Source organism: Ranitomeya variabilis, chromosome 8, assembly GCF_051348905.1.
Source record: "Ranitomeya variabilis isolate aRanVar5 chromosome 8, aRanVar5.hap1, whole genome shotgun sequence".
Taxonomy (NCBI): domain Eukaryota; kingdom Metazoa; phylum Chordata; class Amphibia; order Anura; family Dendrobatidae; genus Ranitomeya; species Ranitomeya variabilis.
Window position 1 is genome coordinate 176761940 of NC_135239.1, and position 25334 is coordinate 176787273.

Here is a 25334-nt window from a genome sequence, read left to right on the forward strand (position 1 = left end):
TCAGGCTGCCAATTTAGCTTACAAATACTGAGGTAAAAATACTGACCAAATAACATGTGAACGAGGTCTAATACAGGAGGAGATGACATACAGATATATACTATATACAGGAGGAGATGACACACAGGTATATACTATTTACAGGGGAGATGACACACAGGTATATACTATATGCAGGAGGAGATGACACACAGATATATACTATATACAGGAGAGATGACACACAGGTATATACTATATAGAGGAGGAGATGACATACAGGTACATACTACATACAGCAGGAGATGACATACAGGTATATACTATATACAGAAGGAGATGACACACACGTATATACTATATACAGGAGCAGATTACCTACAGGTATATAGTATATACAGGAGGAGATGACATACAGGTATATGCTATGTATAGGAGGAGATGACATACAGGTATATACTATATACAGGAGGAGATGACACACAGATATATACTATATAATAGGTGAGATGACACACAGGTATATACTATATACAGGAGGAGATTACATACAGGTATATACTATATATAGGAGGAGATGACATACAGGTATATACTATATACAGGGGAGATGACACACAGCAGGTATATACTATATACAGGGGAGATGACATACAGGTATATACTATATACAGGAGATGACATACAGGTGTATACTATATATAAGGGAGATGACAAACATGTATATACTGAGGTGAAAATGAGAGGTGTGAGGTGAAAATGAAAAGGTGTGAGTGCAAAATGAGAGGAGTGAGGGAAAATAGTGGAGTGATTGGAAAATGACAGATGTGAGGTCGAAATGACAAGTGTTAGGGGGGAATGAGAGGAGTGAGGGGGAAAATAAGAGGAGTGAGGGGGAAAATGAGAGGTGTGAGGGAGAAAATGAGAGATGTGAGGGGGAAAATGAAAGATATGATGGGGAAAAGATATGGTGGTATAAGGTGATGGGAAAATAAGAGAAGTGAGGTGCTATAACTAACCACAGATATTTACTATGCCCAGGCAACGCCGGGCTCTTCAGCTAGCTTAGATTTACAATCTCCATGCTTTTCTCATGGTCAACTTTATGTGGCCTGTTCAAGAGTTGGAACAGCCAAAAATCTGTTTGTCTTTGCACCTGAAGGAAAAACTAAGAATGTCGTTTATCAAAAGGCTCTCGAATAAGTAGTAGAAGATTACTTCACATTAATTGGCCAATTTAGTTAAATCTGTGTGGAATATCTCTGGTGTTGAAATATATGTTGTAAAATGCTTCTATTAGCTTAGTTTTTGCCTTTTAATAATTACATTTCTATCTATTTGTTTTGTGTTTTTTTTGTGCAGAATAAATTTTTGTTAACACATTCTATTTTGCTAACAGCAGTTATTACCCCGGGCGAAGCCGGGTAGTACAGCTAGTATATCTATATATATGAATCTGCTGATGTCGCTGCAGAGCTGTCCTGTTTTACCATTTTATATGAAAACTGACCTTTGCTATTGATGTAGTATATATATATATATTTGTTGATTACTGTTTTTTGCAATTACCTGACTATTATCAGACCATTTGATTGTGACATTACGATTGTTCTATACTTACCTCTAGGGAATTTTATGTACCCCTGGTGTTGTGACACTCACTGATACTTCTCCTGGTTTTAAAGGGAACCTGTCACCCCCAAAATCGAAGGTGAGCTAAGCCCACAGGCATCAGGGGCTTATCTACAGCATTCTGTAATGCTGTAGATAAGCCCCGATGTATCCTGAAAGATGAGAAAAAGAGGTTATATTATACTCACCCAGGGGCGGTCCCGGCTCTGTTCTGGTCCGATGGGCGTCGTGGTCCGGTCCGGGGCCTCCCATCTTCTTACGATGACGTCCTCTTCTTGTCTTCACGCTGCGGCTCCGGTGCAGGCGTACTTTGTCTGCCTGTTGAGGGCAGAGCAAAGTACTGCAGTGCGCAGGCGTTGGGAAAGGTCAGAGAGGCCCGGCGCCTGCGTACTGCAGTACTTTGCTCTGCCACGAACAGGGCAGACAAATTACGCCTGCGCCGGAGCTGCAGCCTGAAGACAAGTAGCGGACGTCATCCTATGAAGATGGCAGGCCCCGGACCGGACCGCGACTTCCATCGGATCGGACGGCCCGCCCAGGTGAGTATAATCTAACCTCTTTTTCTCATCGTTCAGGATACATCGGGGGCTTATCTACAGCATTACAGAATGCTGTAGATAAGCCCCTGATGCCGGTGGGCTTAGCTCACCTTCGATTTTGGGGTGACAGGTTCCCTTTAATTATACTTTTAAATGTTTACTCTCAATAAAGAATATATTTTATGCTTAGATATTTGAACGCTTTCTGCTTCCGTTCTCTGCTTGGATTTAAGGAACAAGGGAGTAGCCTGAGCTAAAACTGACTGAAAAAGAGACAGCGTGGACTCCCACAGAAAAGGGTTCCTTGGATAGAACGACGTGTCATGAGAAACCCTGATCTTACAAAACGTAGAATCTAACTGGCACACATTGACGGTATGTGATTAGGGAAAGGGGCTCGAAACCGTCAATCGAAATGGGGCCTTAACTATCCCTGCTCTCAAATGTACCTCTAAAGCTGAGGAGGTTTGGGCCACCAGCCTTACTGTTCTCCTGTTATTCCCTAAACTGTCCCCTCCACCTCCCCCAGGAGGCCTGGGACAGAAATGATAGTGTATTAGCAGGTAAGACAGACAGGCATAACAGAAAGCAACAAACATACAAAAACAATCTCCAAAGGTAGAGAGGTATATAGGGAGGGATAGGAATGTACCAACCAAATGGGAATAGGACAATGAGGAAAGCATACACACAAAACAGCAGGCAACAATCTCCAGTAGCAACAACAATCTCCAATTCAGCACAGTGTGTCCAAGAAGCTAGGAAGCAAAGCTTTCACTGGCAAAGAAGAGAAGTTCTGACTAGATTTTATAGGGAGAGGAAATGACCAGGTCAAGAACAGCTGTGAGATGGAGATGCAAGTTTCTAACCAGCAGCTAACCTCTTCAGCACCAAAGGAAACTAAATCAATTTAATATGAAACACAAACACACAGGCTAAATGGAAGATCTGCAATTCACAATACGTAGTGATCTTCTAACCCCAGATCTCCCATGATGACGTGTATTTAAAGTGAATGTGCATGTAATATTAAAGCAATAGGGCAGCCTTGTATGCCATAGTAAAGGTAGTCACTGTAGTAGTATGGAGTGTGGGGTGTGGAACCATCCGCGGGACAGCTGATGACCCCCCTTCACTCTATTGCAGGTACTATTTAGTTTAGTATATATGGCAGCAAGTTGTTTCTCCCTACTACTACAGTGACTACCTTTATTATGGCATACACCAGGCTGCCCTATTGCTTTAGTATTACATGCACATGCACTTTGTATACTTTATTTGAATTACACCATCTGACACACCTGCAATTCCCTGTTGCAGTTTAGTTCTGTGTTATTAACCTGTAGCAATTTTCCATTACTATGCTATATTAAGCATGCACATACGCACTTTTTATAATTTACCATTTATGATATTGTAGGTCTTTTATTATATAAAAATACTTCACGTGACACAACTACGATACGTTACAAAATAAATCACAACAGAACAAAACATAAGAACAATCCTCCAATATGACAACAACAACAAAAAACGACACAAATCACAAAGAAATAAACCAGAAACAGAAACAAAATGGAGAAAGTTCATGACCTACAAATCAGGGAAAAGAAAAATTCAAATAAAATAAAGAAAAAAACAAACTAAAAGGCAAAAAAAACCAAAATATCCATAAGTACATAAATACCCCGTAAAATAATAAATAACCATTTATGATATTGTAATCCACCCTGCTGCTACTATTTATTTCCAGTAAGTAATTCCAGCATGTCCGTTGTGCTTTGCGTCCGTTTCTTTCCTGGTTATTATTTGTTCCCAATTGCACTTTATTTTAATGTATTTCTTGTAATTAATACAATTGTATTTTCTTCACTCGCTTTGGGCTCTTCAAATTTTTTTTGTTCTTTTGCTATTAAATTAATAATTCAGTGTCCCTTTATGACATAGACAGGCGGGTAAAATAAAATATAATTCTGAATCTTAATTTTCCACTTCTACAAGTATTCATTCAGGCAGTATGGTTGGAGCCCTGGATCGCTGCAATGAACATGCGGGACTAGTAAGCAAGTATCAAAATGACCTCCCAAGGTCGCTCTATGGAGGTTGGGAGAAAACTGTAGCAGTCATTATACGTAGCCCTCTCCATGGACTTTGTCCCCAATGTGTGGTCGCTTATAGATGAATTATTTATGTTTCATACAATGGCAGATAGGCAATAGTATCTGTCTGGTAGAGTCGTCATCCAAAGAAATCCTGCACTGAACTAGAGATTTGCTTCTTTCTGCAATGAATAAATCACTACATTAGAAGCCAGGAGGACACAGCACCAGTGCAGATAACACACAAATAGCCTGATAAAAGCAGAATTCAGTTTGGTTTTTAAGCTGCAATTTAATTATATTGTGTCAAGGGAATTTAACTGCATTAGTTCACATGAAGATTGTATTTCCTGATCTTTTTTTGTTATATAATTAGTAGTATACAGTTTTCCTTTGTTCTCATGCCATAAACATTCTTTTGACGTGAAAAGTGCAGTCGGATAAGTCAGTCAGATGCCGCTCTATCATGGCCTTCATGAGTGTAATTTATAATTCATCATTTGCATAATATATTTATACTGCACTTTACATAATTCAATACATAGGCTTGGGTCATATTATACTGTTGGACAATACTATGAATGCTAAGGTATACTACTGGAAACAGTTTTTGATTCTGGTCTTCCTTAAAGGGTCCTTTCTTGAAGAGTGCACCACTCATCTCCATCCTGGCTTCCTGCTTGCGCTGCTGGCCATTCATTTTCAAAGCAGCATCTACAAGCTCTACAGCAAAGAGCCTGTGAGCACTGCGCTCCTTGTGTCACGGGGGTACTGGGTAGACTACAGCTGATTACCCGGGCCCCTGCAATATCCCTCAGACTAGGAAAACCCTGTCTGTCCCTCTCCCAGAGTTTACACTGAAGGTGTGCATGTCTGGGCCGCCAGGCCTGACCCTGACTCCTGTTTCAGTCCTATGCTGAAACCTCCACCCGCCACCCAGTGATAAAACCTCACACCAACCCCTACAGAAAGCACAGATAGGGAAAACTAAAAACGCACCACGCAGCAGACTCACAGGAAAACACTATAATGTGCACAGGGCAAAATAAATACAAATATAGGAAGGAGAAATATGACGAAGGATAATACACCACCAGATACGATATTTCCTCTCCTAGACCACCACTCCAGACCGAGATCATCAGGCACAAGACACAAGCTATAATCGGCGACGCCCAAAGTTCAGCAGAACTATTTAAAGGCAGTGGGCGAGACCCAGCCTCCAATCCGAGTACCAGCTAGATTAACCCCGGACAACCTAGATAAAATCTAGCCGGCGCCACTGAGCGCATAGTGGACGAATGCGGAATTACCCCTGTCTGTCGGATGCCCTAGTGTGAATAGCGTCCGACATGACACCTTGTTTATGAGACCAACCACTGCTCATACACTGCAGAGCTGTTTGGTAACCTGCTGTCACAATCCATGTTTGGATTTGTGGCAGCTCTGGTTTCACTCTGTTTTAAATATTGCACCACTGATCCTGGTGCCTTTATTCTGCTGTGCGGTGCACTGCAGCAGAGGAAGTTGAAGTTAAGTTGTGTTTTTACCCCATCCCTTTCGTGTTAGTCACTGTCCCCTGTGTGTTATTATCTGCAGTGGTGAGGCTAGCTTCCCTTGCCGGCCAGTGCACTAGTCAGGGCAGTATTAGGAGACAGCGAGGGATGAGGTTCCTGATGGCGGTGGGGGGAAGGACCCAACTTAGGGCATTAAGGGAGTGCAGGGACAGGCTCAGGTTTGAACTCAGGTGGTGACCAACCCCCATTTCCCTATCCAAAGGGCTTTCCTCTCCCCATTTCCATCCTGTTGTTAGTGTGTTGCACTGTCTGCTGACCGAATACCCGTTGGGTCGTGTCACATTGTGACATTATCACCGACCGTCACTTTTTTTCCAGAGAACCTATGGCGCAAGCACAGGCTTTTCCTCAGCTGATCCAAACCCTCCCTGATGAGGTTAAGGAGCTGCGGTATCAGGGGGTGCAGCAGCTTCAGCAGTTGTCGGGGTTCTGCCTGTTTGTTAGGTAATCCCCACATGTATTCAGGCTGTCTAGCAGCCGCAAATCATGCAGCTGCGGTGACTGAAACATAATCTCGCCATAAATACTCGGAGAACACCCGAGCATGCTTGGAAAACCAGAGTAACGAGCACACTCGCTCATCGCTAGTCGTGTCACATCGTGACACCTGGGCAATGAACAATAATCAATAAAATTTAAAAAAACCCTCTGTTCTTGAGAATGGAGAGGATTTGTAACAAGAGGTAACTTGTTTTTTTTTTTCAAGCAGTTTATAATTTTACCTATTTAAGAAAATGAGACAAGCTCCTCAAGTTAGAATCCACGGATTCTCACATTGAAGCAGGTGTTATCCTACTTAGGGCATGTTCACATGTTCAGTATTTGGTCAGTATTTTACATCAGTATTTGTAAGCCAAAACCAGGAGTGGAACAATCAGAGGAAAAGTATAATAGAAACATATGCACCACTTCTGTATTTATCACCCACTCCTGGTTTTGGCTTACAAATACTGATGTAAAATACTGAATTTGCGAACATGACCTAAGGGTATATTCATAAATATGTTGCAGAAATTCTCCATCTACTCCATTTATTTTAATTAGGCTTGTTAAAATCCATGTGTTTACCGCCAAAATAACCGTATTCAGGGAACTTTTTTTTGCAATTTTTTCTCAAAATCTTATACTTGTGAATGAACCATAACCATCCTGGCTTGGATGCTTTCATTTGTTTTCTTTTGGTCCCTAACTCAACAATCATGACAAAAACAGATGGCTTCTTCTGAGTCATTAGTTTATAACTGAACCCACATTTGAATAATTGATTTGTATGGGTCCGTGTAAGGAACGTTTAACCTCTTAGTGACCTTTATGACCAAGCCAATTTTTACAATTCTGATCATTGTCACTTTATGAGGTTATAGCTCTGGAACGCTTAAACGGATCCCACTGATTCCGAGGCTGTTTTTAAGTGACACATTGTACTTCATGTTAGTGGTAAAGGTTATTTGATATGACTTGCATTTATTTATGAAAAAAGCAGAAAATTTTCAAAAATTTTGAAAATTTTGCAATTTTCAAACTTTTAAATTTTGCTCCCTTAAATCAGAGAGACGTGTCACACAAACTAGTTAATAAATAACATTTCCCACATATCAACTTTACATCAGCACAATTTTGGAAACATACCTGTAATTGTTTTTGTTAGGACATTATAAGGGTTAAAAGTTGACCAGCGATATTTTTCCAACAAAATTTAGAAAACCATTTTTTTAGGGACCACCTCACATTTAAAGTGATTTTGGGGGGTCAATGTGACAGAAAATACCCAAAAGTGACACCATTCTAAAAACTGCAACCCTCAAAGTGCGCAAAACCACACTCAAAAAGTTTATTAATCCTTCAGGTGTTTCACGAGAACTAAAGCAATGTGGAAGGAAAAAAAATTAACATTTAATTTTTTTCACAAAAAATTTACTTTAGACCCAAACTTTTTATTTTCACAAGGGTATCAGGCAGAAATGGACCACAAAATTTGTTGTGCAATTTCTCCTGAGTATGCCGATACCTCGTATGTGGGGAAAAGCCACTGTTTGGGCACATGGCAGGGCTCAAAAGGGAGGGAGCACTGTTTGAATTTTTGAACGCAAAATTAGCTGGAATCAATGGTGGGTGCCATGTCAAGTTTGGAGACTCCCTGATGTCCCTAAACTGTGGAAAACCCCCAATTCTAACTTCATCCCTAACAAAGCCCTAACCCCAATCCTAACCCCAACACACCCCTAACCCTATTCCCAACCCTAACCACAACCATAACCTCAACATCACCCTAACCCAACACCACCCTAACACCAACACCACAACCGTAACCCCAAGAAAACGGTAACTTCAACACAACCCTATCCCCAACCCTAACCAATATCCCCAACTATATCCCTAGCCCTAACCCTAGCACAACCCCAACCCTAACCCTAGCTGCAGCCCTAACCCTAGCCACTACATTGATTAAGGCCCTACATTGCACAAAAGAGAGTAAAGTATCAGTTCGCCTTCTCAAAGTATATACCATGCAAGGAAACCTGCAGTGCCGCAATTGAGAGACCATTGATAGAAATAGAAAAAATCCAGCGTGTTGAATAAAATGCAAAAGTCTTTATTGTAGATTTTAAAAAAAGTCGCACCAGTGTACATGGGCAATAAAAATGTGCATATCTAGCACATGGAGGAGGGTGTCGGGTAAAGATCAACCATTTATTTGGATCTACTACCATCAATAGCATAAGGGGGAACATTTATAAAAGATGGAGGCAGAAATAGTTGTAAGTAGATGTGGTGATGACGAAGCTATATACTATACACTGTAACCACCAAGCTGTAAACTATAGACTGAACCCACCAAGCTGTATACTGTAGACTGTAACTACCAAGCTGTTTACTATAGACTGTACCCACCAAGCTGTATATTATAGACTGTAACCAACAGGCTGTATATTATAGACTGTACCCACCAAGCTGTATATTATAGACTGTATCCACCAAGCTGTATATTATAGACTGTACCCACCAAGCTGTATATTATAGACTGTACCCACCAAGCTGTGTATTATAGACTGTAACCAACAGGCTGTATATTATAGACTGTGCCCACCAAGCTGTATATTATAGACTGTAACCAACAGGCTGTATATTATAGACTGCACCCACCAAGCCGTATATTATAAACTGTACCCACCAAGCTGTATACTGTAGACTGTAACTACCAAGCTGTTTACTATAGACTGTACCCACCAAGCTGTATATTATAGACTGTGCCCACCAAGCTGTATATTATAGACTGTAACCAACAGGCTGTATATTATAGACTGTACCCACCAAGCTGTATATTATAGACTGTAACCAACAGGCTGTATATTATGGACTGTACCCACCAAGCTGTATATTATAGACTGTACCCACCAAGCTGTATATTATAGACTGTAACCAACAGGCTGTATATTATAGACTGTACCCACCAATCTGTATATTATAGACTGTAACCAACAGGCTGTATATTATAGACTGCACCCACCAAGCCGTATATTATAGACTGTGCCCACCAAGCTGTATATTATAGACTGTAACCAACAGGCTGTATATTATAGACTGTACCCACCAAGCTGTATATTATAGACTGTAACCAACAGGCTGTATATTATGGACTGTACCCACCAAGCTGTATATTATAGACTGTACCCACCAAGCTGTATATTATAGACTGTAACCAACAGGCTGTATATTATAGACTGTACCCACCAAGCTGTATATTATAGACTGTGCCCACCAAGTTGTATATTATAGACTGTAACCAACAGGCTGTATATTATAGACTGTACCCACCAAGCTGTATATTATAGACTGTAACCAACAGGCTGTATATTATGGACTGTACCCACCAAGCTGTATATTATAGACTGTACCCACCAAGCTGTATATTATAGACTGCACCCACCAAGCTGTATATTATACACTGTGCCCACCAAGCTATATATTATAGACTGTAACCACCAAGCTAAGTGTCATTGTCTACAACCATTAAGAGTGGTGCCCCTTATGGAGTATGGTTTAAGTTGTTTTACACATGAACTATTCCAGTGACAAGGACGGGCCCTCCACTCTCTCTTTCATGTGGACACTCGAAAGAAAAGAGTTCAAATTATTTATTGTGGATTTCAACAAACCCGATAATGAGTTTATCTGTAAGCAGGGTGTAGAAGTTTGATTTCTATCATTACCAGAACACATACTTTGGAGGTGCCAGCGAGTCTGCTTTACTGACGCATAGGCACTCTGGAGAGAATACAACAGGAACTTCTAGAGAAAATATCTCTGTGACAGAACATGTCATAATCTGTCCTCCTCCCTGTAAAATTGGACGTATAGTATGGATCCATAGCAGTGTATGGGGAACATATTATGGATTCATAATACATCTATGCATATGAAACGGTAAATATTCTGTATTATTTATGTCATGTAGGCAGGGATATTTCAATTTTACTTAGTTGAAAAACATAATATTTTGCTTCCCAGGCATAAGATGCCTAGAGTATGTTTAGCCAACGGCTCTTTACTCCTAGACACTGTATAAGTAGATTTTTTAATGCAATTTTTTTTTATTTTTGGGATAGATAAAATGTAAGAACTTAAATTTATCTGGGAAATCAGGCAATTGGAATTAACATATATTGTATTCACACACCAGGCTTTAATGTGGTCTGGGGTTAAGACATTACAGGATTCTGGGAAATTAAATCATAACCATAGAATTCATTACTTTTTTCCTTACCATGGGAATTCTATCTGGTCACAGCCAGGCTTGGACTGGCCCATAGGGTAACAGGGGAATGCCCTGTTGGGCCCCCAACCCCATTGTATAGGCAGTACACGGCATAATTCACTTGATTCACTCTACAGAAAAAAGCAGCATATCATCATTCATTAACCAAACTACCCGGTTTATTATTATATAGAGATATAGGTAAATTTGTGAATCAGGGTAGTGTAATATTTGTGTGCAGGTGAAAAGTGGGCCTCCAAAGTCAATGTTACTGGTGGGCCCTTGGCTGCCCAGTCCGACACTGGTCATGGCTCTGTCCTCTGTGCTCTCATTCAAGGTAATGGTTATTTTAAGTAGCAATGAAATGATTAGCAAAGAACGTTTATAAGAAACATGTTTCATAGTAGTGACATATATCAAATAATTTACCATCTGCTTAAACTCTGATGCTTCCTTATAGGTACCGTATTTTTCCAACCATAAGACGCACTTTTTTTCCTCCAAATTTGGGAGGAAAGTGTGGGTGCGTCTTATGGTACGGATGTAACATGTGGGGAGGGGGGCAGCAGTGAGTGGGATCGCACTGTTATCCCACTTCAGGATGTCCCCGCTGCCCGGAATCGGCGTTGGGAAAACCACATGGTCCCGATGATTAAGTGCAGTGAATATTCATTAGCGGCTCCCCGCCCACCGATCAGCTGAGCGGTGAGCCGGGCAGCAAATGAATACTGCACTTAAGCAGGGACACACATGGCTTCCTCAGCGCTGATTGCTGCAGCAGCTAGGGAGATTTGTGTGTCCTGGGGAGGAGGCAGCAGCAACAGCAGGGGCCAGGGGAGAGGAGATCGCTGTATACCTGCCTGCCATGCCTGGATGCCGAGTGCTGTGCACAAACAGGACCTGTGTGATGTCAGGAGTGGGCGGGCTGGAGCATCACATGGCAGCTCTGAGCCCTCCCTCTTCTTGACATCAGCACAGGTCCTTCAGGCTCTCCACTAGAATCTGCTGGCTTCCTTCCATTACCTGTGCTGTGGAGAGGCAACAAGAGGGAGGGCTCTGTGTGCAGTCATGGGATGCTTTTACCTCACCACAGTGGCTGGCTGCCACAATTAAGAGGTTAGTCTTTACAATACACAATAAAGCACTCTGCCACTCCTGTGGTGAACTATAACTCCCAGCATGTCATAGGATCTGCAGGACATGCTGGGAGTTATAGTTCTCCCATAGGATTTTAAAGCAGCACTCCAGTGCAGTGCTGGAGTGGTGCTTTCAATATCAGCCCTGCGCCCCCATTCTTATACTCACCCTCCAGCATCTTCATATACTACTTCAGACACCACACTGGTCCCGCAGCTTCCAACATAATAACATACTATTATATGTAATAACACCACATATAATAGTATGTTATTTATGTTATTAAATATTTTACCACATTTTTTTGCTTCAAATATTTTTTTCCCCTATTTTCCACCTCTAAAACCTGGGTGCGCCTTATAGTCCGGTGCGTCTTATAGTCCGAAAAATACGGTAATTGGGAAAAAAAAGAGATTTGTAAAAAAGCTTCTTAGGACAATGTATAGGAAATACTGCACATGAAAAAGCAGAGCGTCGATTGACTAATTACTGTGTTTCGTTGATTGCTGGAATTTTGGTAAATGTGCCTCTATCCTGGCTCAATTTTTGTATTGCCATAAGAGAATCAGCACCTACGGCAGAAGTTCATCTCCCATTAGAGATTCTTGGTTTTGTGTAAACATAGCGAAAAAAGGACATGATATCACTTCTTACAAAAGGCCCAGACGCTTGATGGTTACAATCCACAGTTCGAGAACCTGTTCCAAGCAAAATGGTTGTAACTAATCTGACTTTTGCTGGATGCGACACATGCGGGTCCTCACTTACTCATTGTCCTACTTGACAGTTACTCAACTCAGGTATGCTCTGGCTCAACCCACCTCTTAGGACGGCAGAACCTCCTGAGCCTACATTATCTCAGACAGAGGTGTATCTAGGTTTTCTGGCACCCGGGGCAAGAGTTCAGTTTGGCGACCCGCAGGACATATGCGATTTGCACACTTAGTCATATACCCACGAGCTCCTCTCCCTAATGCTCTCAATGTTGAGTGGAAAACTGAGAGAAGCAGAAAGAGAACCTCGTTGTCACAGGACCATAAGTATGAAAATCACATATGAGTGAAGTGTCCATATGACGACTACTGGAACCTGCAGAGCTGAATTCTGACATCGCAGGCTTCTGAATTCTCACAACTAATTCACTGCACACTTTTAGGATTCTCCCTTGCCGGTGGACAGTCATGTCAGCACAAGCATGCGATTTGTATACTTCTGACCACATTCCGACTAGACGTGCCCGGCTATTAGCGGCACGCCACTGGCTGGGGTCCCCTGGATGAGTGGGGGCCCTAGGTGACTGCCTGGTCTGCCTGTCCCTAACGCCACCCTGTAGTCAGGAGAAGACCCATGTGCAAGAACAATATATGGTCCATTTATGATCCAGTAGCTCATCATAATGCACAATTTCACCTGCTTTAGAAGTGGTTGTGGGCCCCCTTGGACCCCGGGTGCATAAGTTACAGCAATGATATGTCCGCCCTTGAGTTAGACTGACACCTTCTGGCATTTTGGCTGAGGCTCAGTCAATGGAGCCATGTGAGAGTACCACCACTTTCTTTGGCCTCAGATGTAGCCATTTTCTTTCCTTAAACACACCACTCATCCAATTTTTCTCTACATTAAAGCAAACTCAACCACAAGATTCATGGCACTGCTCCATCCACTTGGTACGGTGTAACGCAACCAAACCATGAGGTTTAATGAAGGAAACAAGGGTTTGACAATGACCACCTGCTGGAGGAAATGACCAACAACAAATGGAGGCAATTTGGAATAATGTGCAAATTGAAATTTTTTACTTACAAGGCACAGAAGTTCAATGCACACTACGCAAACGCTTTTCTAAGCAAAAGTATAATGCTCAATCTGTACGGAGGCTTTTCAGTCCTCGTCAGGTCTGAGGGCACGTCCTAGAATCTAAAGGAAGACCATCAAGGTCTCTAAGTTGTAACGTGCTGGAATGGAGTCGTACACAATAGTTCCAACGTTGGCGCAGTGATCCACACTGGTCAATCTGCCTTCGGAGAAATATATAACCAATACAACTCAGATTTAGGAGGATCTAAGTCTTCAGCTGGAAGTACAAGAAAACCCTCTGACAGATCTTTCTTGCAGTACGAGGCTTTTCAAGAACTTTCCAGCAGCAGCTGAAAGATGTGATCTCCATCTTGGTATTTAGCGCACAGGAATGCCATGAGACAATTTTATCTTATATTTAGCATGTAATTATATGGAGGTGTAACATGACATTATAAATGCAGGCTATTTATTTTTAGTTACGGTCACTCCCACAATAAAATTGACCTCAACTGACTTAGATCTTCTGCGGGTGTGCCATAATAATATCTTATATATGGGATTTAAAATTAGACTTGTAAGGTGTTGTAATAGCGCAGAAGATTCAGTCCTATTTTACAATTTTCGCACCTGTCTGTGACCTCTAATATAGTAGTCAGAGTTGCATATGATTTTTGACGTTTGCAATCAAATGTAAAGAAAGATGGAGATAAAATATTTATCAAGCATAATAAATATTGATCATGCATCTCTACAATTCCTTGTCATACATTTACTACACGTATGTCGCTACAATTAAACTTGCTCTTTTGGAAAACTTCATCACACATGAGAAAATCTCGAATATCCTCCAGTCCTCATATACGTGCACGCTTGGATCAACGGTGTCTATTTCCATAGATTGATATGCAAATTGCCTCTTCAGAGAAAAAGAGGACTTGAACTCTATAGCGCCATCTGTTGGAAGTAGCGATCCTATAAGTCACAATCAATACTTTAACGAGTCGTGCAATATGACTTGGGATAAAAGCCAAATCAGTATCTCAATTCGCAGACACGGTGTTTCGGGCTGTTGGCCCTCGTCAGTGCGAAGCATGAGAACTGATTAGGCTAGGTGAGAGGCTCTGGACTGATAAGAATAAATGACTCTATACACATCAGATAAAAGTTGGCCAAATCCAATGATTTTTGCAAGACCAGAAGAACACCTAATGTATATCGGGGAGTCAAAACTGTACTCTAATGAGGTCTGTGGGAAACCGGATTGGGCATGTTTAATTTCAGCGATTAATCCTTAAGTTCACAGAAGAAGTAATCTGCCCCCAGAAGTGTATGGCAGCATCTTATTCCTTTCCCCCAATTAAAATCACCTGTATGCTATGCTAAATTGAGCAAATGAGTTATCTAAGGTGTATAAGAGTAAGTTGACACAGTGTCGCTGGCGTAACTGCATCATTTTTGAAGCAGCAGATGTTCCAGGATTGCGGGGGCGGTGTATTCTTTATTTGTCTTTTGCGTCAATTTGTGGTCTCCTCATCTTTCTCAGAATGCCTTCCCAGGTGCAGTGTTGCCCTTCGCCACTGTCCTCATTCTTCATTGACAGGCTGCATGATGCCGATGTAGGCGGTATGAACTGCATCGATCACGTCTGCTGTAGTTAAGGCATTCAAACTGCAGCCCATCAACAAAGACCGAGAGCAAGAGTTGCGAGTAGTGTGACCGAGCAGTGAAATGCTCCAGTGCTCGGTACTCGAATCGAGCACGTTGGACGCCCGGACGTGCTCAACTCCAGTAGCGAACACAATGGAAGAGTATCGCATACTCAAGCATTTTAACTCTCTCTCACATCTCTGTGCCCGGCTCATATAATTCACTTAAGGGGATCCGAGCACTCGAGCACCATGTGATACTTGCCACTGCTCGCTACTTGATCGAGAAGTGCCGAACACGTTCGTCCATCACTAGTTGCGAGGCATCAATGGATCGGCAGAGAATGAGAAACTCCAAATCTATTATTTCTCCCTAGCGCAAGCTGATGGGCCGAAATAAACCCAATACGCAAAGCAAGTACAGGTACTGTAGTTCTGTTGAAATATTATCAAGAGAGATTGAAAAACAACATGCAACTTGATAAAAGACGATAAAAAAGAAATAAAACCAATAGGTCTATAGTGAAATAAATAAAAGATGGAATATCTGATAACATTCCAGTGGCTGAATTCTCTTATTCTGTACTTATTATTAATTTTTCAGACAATATTCACAACCACGCAAGACTTGAGAGTTTGGTGGAATAAAAACAACGAGTGGGAGATCCACTTTTTAAATTTGACTTTTAAAAATATACTCTGATGCCCACTGACGAAACCTTGGGTGAAACGTGCGTTGGGGCTTGTGGACCAGGACACGTGCTCTACCCTCTTTTATTGACATACCATCTAGATGTAAGTATTTACAGTGCCTACAAGTAGTATTCAACCCCCTGCAGATTTAGCAGGTTTACACATTTGGAATTAACTTGGCATTGTGACATTTGGACTGTAGATCAGCCTGGAAGTGTGAAATGCACTGCAGCAAAAAAGAATGTTATTTCTTTGTTTATTTTTTTTTTAAATTGGGAAAAGTTTTTTTCAGAGGTTCATTTATTATTCAACCCCTCAACCCACCAGTATTCTGTTTGGTTCCCCTAAAGTATTAAGAAGTAGTTCAGGCACAAAGAACAATGAGCTTCACATGTTTGGATTAATTATCTCTTTTTCCAGCCTTTTCTGACTATTTAAGACCCTCCCCAAACTTGTGAACAGCACTCAAACATGGTCAACATGGGAAAGACAAAGGAGCATTCCAAGGCCATCAGAGACAAGATCGTGGAGGGTCACAAGGCTGGCAAGGGGTACAAAACCCTTTCCAAGGAGTTGGGCCTACCTGTCTCCACTGTTGGGAGCATCATCCGGAAGTGGAAGGCTTATGGAACTACTGTTAGCCTTCCACGGCCTGGACAGCCTTTGAAAGTTTCCTCCCGTGCCGAGGCCAGGCTTGTCCGAAGAGTCAAGGCTAACCCAAGGACAACAAGGAAGGAGCTCTGGGAAGATCTCATGGAAGTGGGGACATTGGTTTCAGTCAATACCATAAGTAACGTACTCCACCGCAATGGTCTCCGTTCCAGACGAGCCCATAAGGTACCTTTACTTTCAAAGCGTCATGTCAAGGCTCGTCTACAGTTTGCTCATGATCACTTGGAGGACTCTGAGACTGACTGGTTCAAGGTTCTCTGGTCTGATGAGACCAAGATCGAGATCTTTGGTGCCAACCACACACGTGACGTTTGGAGACTGGATGGCACTGCACACGACCCCAAGAATACCATCCCTACAGTCAAGCATGGTGGTGGCAGCATCATGCTGTGGGGCTGTTTCTCAGCCAAGGGGCCTGGCCATCTGGTCCGCATCCATGGGAAGATGGATAGCACGGCCTACCTGGAGATTTTGGCCAAGAACCTCCGCTCCTCCATCAAGGATCTTAAGATGGGTCGTCATTTCATCTTCCAACAAGACAACGACCCAAAGCACACAGCCAAGAAAACCAAGGCCTGGTTCAAGAGGCAAAAAATCAAGGTGTTGCAGTGGCCTAGTGAGTCTCCTGACCTTAACCCAATTGAAAACTTGTGGAAGGAGCTCAAGATTAAAGTCCACATGAGACACCCAAAGAACCTAGATAACTTGGAGAAGATCTGCATGGAGGAGTGGGCCAAGATAACTCCCGAGACCTGTGCCGGCCTGATCAGGTCTTATAAAAGACGATTATTAGCTGTAATTGCAAACAAAGGTTATTCCACAAAATATTAAACCTAGGGGTTGAATAATAATTGACCCACACTTTTATGTTTAAAATTTATAAAAATTTAACTGAGCAACAAAACTTTTTGGTTTGTAAGATTTATGCATCTGTTAATAAATCCTGCTCTTGTTTGAAGTTTGAATGGTCTAACTTATTTGCATCTTATTAAACCTGCTAAATCTGCAGGGGGTTGAATACTACTTGTAGGCACTGTACTTACATTGACTTTCTCACTAAATCAGTTAATAACAGTCATAGAACTAAGCTCCCTGACTAGTGGTACTTATGGTAGGGTCTTTACCTGTTTAGTGTTTTTTCATTCTATTTTTGTCATGTATATGTCTTTCATATTTATATTTTTTAACTATCTACTATATAATTGCCTAAGGGCACTTCCGTCTGTCCTTCTGTAACGGTTATTCGTTCGCTGATTGGTCTCGGCAGCTGCCTGTCATGGCTGCCGCGACTAATCAGCGACGCGCACAGTCCAGAAAAAAATGGCCGCTTACTCCCCGCACTCACTGCCGGCGCCCGCATACACCGCTCACACAGGGTTAATGCCGGCGGTAACGGACCGCGTTATGCCGCGGGTAACGCACTCCGTTACCGCTGCTATTAACCCTGTGTGTCCCCAACTTTGTACTATTGACGCTGCCTATGCGGCATCAATAGTACAAAATGTAATGTTAAAAATAATAAATAAATAAAAAAACCTGCTATACTCACCCTCCGCCGCCTTTCTCGCTCCTCGCCACGCTCCCCGGACCGCTCCATTACAAGCGTCAGCTTGCGGTGCGGTCCCGTCCCAGGGCTGGTGTGCGGCAAGGACCTGCCGTGACGTCACGGTCATGTGACCGCGACGTCTTCATAGGTCCTGCTCCTACCAGCCCTGGCACTTGCAATGGAACTCGGCTTCAGGAAAATGGCCGCTGCGATCTCGATCTGCGCACGCGCGGCATCCCGCGGCCATTTTCCTGAAGCCGAGCACTACCATCTGCACAGGATCCCAGGAAGAGGAGACACGGGACGCAGAGGAGCAGCGACAAGAATGGTGAGTATGATACACTACAAGGGGCCCTCGGATCGTTAGGTGAGTCTGTTTATTTTTTATTTTTTGGCCCTGTGACATACGTGCCTCGATAATATACTATGTCACTGGGCAATATCCTACGTGGCTCTGCTGTATACTACAAGGCTGGGCAATATACTACAAAGCTGTGCAATATACTACAAGGCTGGGCAATATACTACAAAGCTGGGCAATATACTATGTGGCTCTGTGCAATATACAACGTAGCTGCGCAATATCCTACGTCGCTGTGCTGTATACTATGTAGCTGGGCAATACACTACGTGGCAGGGCAATATACTACGTGGCTGGGCAATATACTACGTGACTGGGCAATATACTACGTGGCTCTGCTGTATACTACAAGACTACATGGCTGGACAATATGCTACAAGGCTGGGCAATATACTACAAAGCTGTGCAATATACTATGTGGCTCTGTGCAATATACTACGTAGCTGCGCAATATCCTACGTCGCTGTGCTGTATACTATGTAGCTGGGCAATATACTACGTCGCTGGGCAATATACTACGTGACTGGGCAATATACTACGTAAATGGGCAATATACTACGTGGACATGCATATTCTAGAATACCCGATGCGTTAGAATCGGGCCACCATCTAGTAGCTTAATAAAATGTTATATTTTATGAGACCCATTTTGCACTCTTTTTTCTCGTGTTGGTTTACAAACATTCTCTATACAGTCTGAGGAGCCTGGCACAAATTGCCACAATACAACGCTCCTCTAGGCCCCAGAAATGACCGAACTGCAATGTTCTCATCCAATAATGGTTGGACGGCATCTTATTTCTTATTCGGATAAATGGGAGATAAGATGCATTATCCAGTGCAGCCTCGAAACAACATTTGCAGCCGCGCTGTTAACAGCTGATTGGTAGGGTTACCAAGTGTTTTACACCCATTAATCTGATATCCTATGGATAAGCCATCAATATGTTAGTCTTGGACAACTCTTTTAAACAAAAAATGCAATCCAGTACGCTAGGCTATGCCACCAACCCTGACTAACCCTTGTCAATTAGGACAGGAGACAGATGGCTCACCTATCTGTAATGCTATACCTATGCTACCTCCATTGCATTTTTTCCACCATCCACTGCTCTCCCCACAAGCTATTAGCAAGGGCTTTTGTGGCTTTTTTTTAAATTTCACACTTGTAATCCTGATCTGTGCCATCACAATCCAAAAAATAAAAACAATCTAAGAAAATAACAATCTCTATTGTTCTGTTCTAAGCATGATTTTCTACCTTTATACATATCGAGTGTCACAGCCATGTGAACACTAATTTTAGGAAATGGGGCAGGACCTGCTTTATTTTATCCATGGAGGCAACTTTCTTTGGCACTGTGTGGCTCCATTTACGATGTAGCAGTCACTTTCGGGTCTCTTGAATAGAAGCTGTTCCGCAGTACCAGGCAGAGGCCTCAACACATTGAATTTAGACGAGTAGTGCTAATAATATCTTATCATTAAGGGGGTGCTGTATGTCAGACCCTCACCAATCTGGTATTGATTACTTGTTCTTTGGATGGGTCATTAATATTTTGTAACCAGACAATCCTTTGAATGAAAGTCTCTGTGGCGCCCCAGGGTCCTGGTTGTCACAGTAGCATTGCTTTCCTCACGAGAGAGTGATGTTACGCTTGAAGGCAAGAAGGGATAGCTGCTACCAGGTAAACACAAGCATGCAACACATTCACACTCCAGGCCACCAGGGGGAGCTTTTGATCCTATTTACTAGGTGACTCCCCATATATAAGGTAGTTTTTGGAGGGAAAGTCAGTCAGTCTTGCCAGGAAAGGGTTTACGGAGCTGTGTAGCCGCAGTGCAGCAGTTCCCCCGGAAAGAGATTATCAGAAGGCCGAATTGATTGCAGAGAGCGTGCAGGAGAGCAAAGCATAGGAGAGGATACCAGGGGGAGACCAGCCCCGAGCAGGCTGCCTCCTCCTGAGGCGCAGAAACCGGTAGCCGGAACACCGAGGTTGTAAGGACTCTCTACGACTTACATCAGAGACTGGCAGGACAGCTGAACTTCATGTTACCTGTCCACCTTTATACCCAGGAGACACGGTGACACCTTTAGAGCCCAGGGCGTGCTAGAGTCCCTATAAACAGACTCAAGTCACCAGTCATATGGGTCATGTCCTATCGTATATGGGGGACAGAGAGAGAGAGAACATCTATGAGGACCTTATCTGAAGCCATAGGCAGTAAGGGACTACAACACGACAGTGCTAGAGGAAGGCTTTGATTTCCACCTGGAAAAGGGGACTCCTAACTTGCCTCCAAGCCGGCCGGACCCTGCCTGCCCTGTGATCTAGTGCCCTGGACTGTGGCTGCCTGAAGACTTCAGTAAACAAGGTAAAGAGACTGCAAACCTGTGTCGTCATTCTTTACTGTGCCATTCACCATCTTCCATCTACACACCGGGAGCCCTGGGGATACACTTCACCTGTGGGAAGTTATACCATCTAGCTGCCATAACATCACCCCAGATGACCCCTTAAAGCAGCGTCGGTCCCCACTGACCGAATACCACAGGTGGCGTCACGAACATAAACTTTATTCCCTTTAAAGACCAAACTCTTTTAACGTTGATGCCCAGGGCCACGGACCGGATCACAGCCACCGTGACATCCCCCTGTGAACTCAGGACCCGGTACCGAGTACCCCACTGCCCTGTGGGCACATCATCTCTGTGCCACTAATGTGGACAGCCCAAGTCTAAAACGAACAAACCCAACGATTTAGGTGGGAATGGTTCAACATCTAACGTATGAAATGTTCTTGACCATGTTCGTTTGGCATATGTCAAAGGAGAAAGTATTGGCCATGTTAAATTTCAACATACCCAATCCTCAAGAGAAGCAGAAGTGTATGGCAGTGTCTTATAAACATTAAAGCTCATCATGGACAGCCTTCAGCTGTCAACAATTATGTATTTTTTTCCCTTGTGTTGACCTCTGTTTTGAGGCAACTCTGGTTGGAAATACAGTATATTGGCACCACTGTGAATGGTTTTGATTATCATGAACACTGTGTTTTAGGGACATTATGGGGACGTAATGGGTCTGGTTGTCTCGTCTGCATAGAAAGCACAGATATAATAAAACAGGCACCTAACAATCTCTTCTGAGCTGTAGGAAATATAGAAATTTCTTTTAAGCTTGCCAGAAAAGTGACTATTTATGGCCTCACCATTTTAAATGTGAAGTGGCATAGAAAGACATCTGTGTGCTGCTTGCTTACGCAGTCACAAAATACCACAAGCTGGATAGAAAATTGCGGCAAGATGCTGGATGCCAATTTGATGTGATTTGTGCTTTTGTAAGGTCCGAGACTGGATGAATGTGCTTCACAGTTCCGTCACGATGAATAGTATTAACGCAAAGTCCAGAAAAAACAGTTATTAAGTAGGAAAACCTACAAATAGGACAAATGCAGCAGGTGTTCGGGGTGTTGGTCAGCGCCCGGGTAAAAAAGAAAAACAGTACAAGCATCAAAACATGGTGCAGTGAGGATCTGAACTGATGATGTTAGACAGCATGGTGGGAAATGTCGATGTTACACTCCGGAGAGACCAAGATGAAATCAGCGGACAACAGAATCACACCTTCGCCAAAGATGATGATAGTCCTTAAAACGGTCTAGATATTAAAAAAGCCAAAGTAGACCACAATGGTTAATAAGGCAAATCACTCAAACACATTCATTATACTCACAATATAGGATAAAACAAATGGCAGTATTGCACTCATGTTTCGCTTAATCAGCTTCATCCAGGGAGCATCTGCACTGATGCTTTACCTACAATCAAAAGAACTTTTGATAACTCTCTCAATTTTTAGCTAATTATTCCAAATATGTTTATATGATTTACTTATTTATTACGAACGTTAAAAGTTATCATTATATCCACAAGATAGATGTAGGATCGGCCTCTGGGACCCCCACCAATCGCGAGAGCGGTTCTGTGGAATGCCTCATCAGAATGGAGTGTCAGTGGCACATATGCACTACTCCTTCATTCATCCTCAATAGAAGCGTCAGACACAGCTGAGTACGGCAGTTGACTTTTCTGTCATTCCCATAGAAGATGAATGGAATTGTAGCCCACTTATGAAGCCAACGTTCCATTCTGATGGGGTGTTAGCAGCCTTGTTTTCAAGATTGTGAGGAGTCACAGCAGTCAGCTGTCCACCGATCACCTATCCCATACACATAACCTGAGGTGATGTAATGTTAGGTATAACCCTTTAAATATTAAAGAGGTTGTCCAGGCTTGGGATTGGAAGGGTGCATGACTGCAAGTATGGGATTTGCATACCTGTCGTCACTAGACATGCGCGGCCTCACTCAATACATAAGAACAGAGCAAGGTCAGACATGTCTAGCTAATCAGAACTGGAAGTATGCAAATTCTTTTGGCATTGGAGTATCCTAAAAGTGCGCAGTCTGTGCGCTGTTAGGATTCACAAGTCTGCAGTCACAATAGAGCGGCTGCAGACTTGAGCCCAAACCTGGACAACCCATTTAAACTCAGGCTCTGTTCCCACAATGAGTTCTTGACGTGTTTTGGACTCTGCAGATTTCCTACAGCATTTCTGTATCAATCAGCTATATTAGTTTAATTGCGTTTTTTCATTGCAGTTTTTACATGCATTTTTATTCCATTTTTTTTCAGCTGTTTTTTGCCTTCTTTTGTTGTATAATGTTTCAATAAAACTGCTTTGTTTTGCATACTTCCTCTTGCTTTGCTTGTTAATGTGGAGAACCTGCATTCTCTATGCGTTTCTGCAGCAGAGACGCATTAAAAACACAAATGCAATTTTTTTGTGCTACTTTTACTCATTCAACTCTATGGGGAGAATAGGCAAATTAAATGCACATTTACCGCTAGAGATATCGACATGTTGGGGACTTATCAAATGCAACACAGGTCAGTTTAAAAAGGACCGGAGACAAACTGGGAGTTTTTATATAAAAAATATAAAAAAAAATTTATTATACACCCATGACAAACAATTAAAAACACAAACAAAGTGATAAAAGTGTTGGTAATCAAAGACACCAGAAAAAGATGGCCCTCAGTGCGATATCACATATCCAATAATAACAGTTCTAATATCAGTTATATCCGGTTGAGACAAAGCCCTCCTAAAAACGTACCATATGCACACCGCCCTCATTAACCTGAACCAGGGTCATTGTGGCAACAACCAACAATTGTAGTAACCCACGGGTGTGCGCATTCCACATACCACCGGTAATTATAAGCGGTACCGCCGTAACATACACCCGGCCTGGTGGATCTGAAAATGCATATAAAAGGAGAGCATGTCTCACCTAAAGCTGGGAAGCCAACTGCACGTGCCCCGACGCGCGTTTTTTCTTATACTATGCATCCCCTGGGACCCTGTCATGTCCAATAAAGCTATTACCTGAGAAACATAGTTAATCTGTGGATTAGTAGCGTTATGTAGGTGCCCAAACACAGTACTGAAAGTGCAGCACCTGGGAGAAAATTAACTTAATTTCTCTCAGGAGCCGTTGGCTTTCAGTCATGCAGGCATGACTGGAGCCACTGAAAGTCTCAGCCCTCAGCACACTCTGTCACTGATTGGTTCTGTACTGATGCACTGTAGAGCCGGCTGTCAGTCAGTGCCAGGCCATACTTACAGCCGTTGCCCTCAGTACTGGAAGCGGTAATTGCTCCGAGCATGCTTGTACGACTGAAAGCTGGCAGCTCAGGAGGAAAATAAAGTAAATTTTCTCCTGGGTGCCGCACTTTCAGTACTGTGGCTGGGAGCCTTCATTTCAACCTTTAGATCTAAAAAGAATGTATCCTATAGAACATGTTATATGTAAATCCACCGACATCCGGCGCATGCGCGGATGAAACCATATCCCGTACACTTTGCATCACAGTGTATCTGTTGGATGTCGCTGGACCCTTATTTAATTTACAGACATCGCACTCTTTATTTTTACTTAGTTTTAGACTTAATGCTACAGTGGATGCTTTTATAGGTACATCTTTGAGTCAGCAGCATGATGACATACTAGCGGTTCAGTGACGAAAAGTTTACAAAGTTCCTTTTTAAAGTAGATGTTTAGTAAGTTTCTCAGTGTCGTTAGTGCTATGTGTAGCTGAGAACCACTGAGGTGCCACTTGGAGGAGGCTTGTCAGCCATGTGAGCTACTGGATTGGGAAGACTATGAAAGAATTGCTCATGACATTGGAAAGTAATCCCTGTGGTCACATATGTGCAAATAATCGAATATAAAATGTGAAGTCATTTGCTTGGGTGACCAGTGACATTAATAACCACCCAAATATTCCAGGAGCAAAACTACACTCCCAATCATCCATTTAGCACTTTTTTGTTTATTTGTGGACTGAAATGAAATCTTGATGGAAGTCTATCAAAAAATGAAGTCACCTGTACTGGAAAACACCAATCACTTGTGAATATAATAACAGGTCATAATTCTAGTTCTCCATTTGGCACATTGAGCGGAATCTGTCCCAGGCTGTAACTTTGCACACAGCGCCCGTTTTAATAATGTTTGACTATACACAGATCAAAAGCCCAAATATATGATGCTAGTTAAAATTTCCCCTTGCTTAGGAGAATATACAACAGACTTTTTTTATGCTGTCAGTCAATCATTGTGCCAAGACCACCAGCTGTTTCCACCATCTTCTGTCCTGGCACCGAGATTGCAGGCAGCACTCAGACCACTAATTGGGGCTTTTATGAACCATCTATCAGAGGACTGTGGTTTATTGCTTCTGTTTTAAAGGGGATTTCCAGGACTAATTTGTTGTTCTTACTATGGGCCTAGTACTAACTGGAAGGTAGCTGCTAACAGAGGCAA